At 45.8% G+C, this 1006-nt stretch overlaps 1 non-coding gene across 1 annotated transcript; it reads left to right on the top strand.

Moving 5' to 3' along the window:
* Positions 1-272: 272 nt before the first annotated feature.
* Positions 273-473, top strand: LOC139020219 (small nucleolar RNA SNORA74). Its single transcript, XR_011473232.1, has one exon. It is a non-coding gene; the product is annotated as a small nucleolar RNA SNORA74 (small nucleolar RNA).
* Positions 474-1006: the final 533 nt, after the last annotated feature.

Below are 1006 nucleotides of genomic sequence, written 5' to 3'. Positions count from 1 at the left end.
TCGATTAGGTTATGAGGGTAGAGCCCTCATGCATTGGATTAATACCCTTTTAAATGATCCCCCATGCTATACTTATCAGGGGATCACTCTATATGTTATATTAATGTCAAACCACTATTATATACACTTGAAACTAATATTGAATGTCATCTCTAATTGAAAAAAAATAAATTAGTAAAAGAATTTTTAATAAAAATAAAAATGCAAATCAGAGTGATCTTTAAAAAATATAAATCAGATCAGTACACTCTGTGCCTAAAAGCCTTAAGCGCTCCAGCAGGGGTCAGCTCTCCAGACAGCATCATGCCTGTGAGGGTGTTACGCTGCTGGGGAGGAATGCCCTGTCTTCTTCCTCCAGTTGCCCCTTCACTGCTCTGGTGACCTGTGGCACTGGTGGAGAGAAGAACTGTGCTTCCATGAGAGTGAGCTAAGCATCACTTTGGTTGCTTTGTTCTAGTGAAGGAGCAGACAGAAAAAAAAATACATTTTAAAAAATCTTAATGGTTCTAATAGCATTTCAATCCACCCAAGGGACCTTTATCTGCCCTTCCCTGCACCCCAGCCAGCCTGGCTCACCCAGCCTTGAGGAAAGAAGGCAGGGTTGGTGCTGCACAGGCTGCCAGTGAGCATGCATCTGGTCAGACATCTGAAGAGCACTACAGTTATCTGAGGATGGAAATGGAGGGTCGCATCTGCTGGGATCAGGCACACAGGAGGGGACTAATCTGTGTGGGAAATAGTGACCGGATCAGAGCTGCAAGACCTCGCCATGCCCTCACTCTCCAGCTGCATCCCAGGGAACCATGTATAGTCCACAGCAGGAAGTACCTCCATGGCCTCTGACAACCCACAGACCCTCTGCAAAGCCCTTGAGCTCACATGGATGATGTCAGAGTATACATCCCCGACACCCTAAGTACTGCCATGAGGACTGTTTGGACCTTTTAATTCTACTCTTACAAGAAAGCCAGGTCTGAGGCTCTTGCCCACTGGTCAAAGGTGTGTG

The sequence above is a fragment of the Myotis yumanensis genome, unplaced genomic scaffold, assembly GCF_028538775.1.
Source record: "Myotis yumanensis isolate MYYU_CA2020_CCGP unplaced genomic scaffold, mMyoYum1.0.hap1 SCAF_11, whole genome shotgun sequence".
NCBI classification, from domain to species: domain Eukaryota; kingdom Metazoa; phylum Chordata; class Mammalia; order Chiroptera; family Vespertilionidae; genus Myotis; species Myotis yumanensis.
Note: the sequence above shows the minus strand (reverse complement) of the source record. Positions and strands in the feature narration are given on the sequence as shown.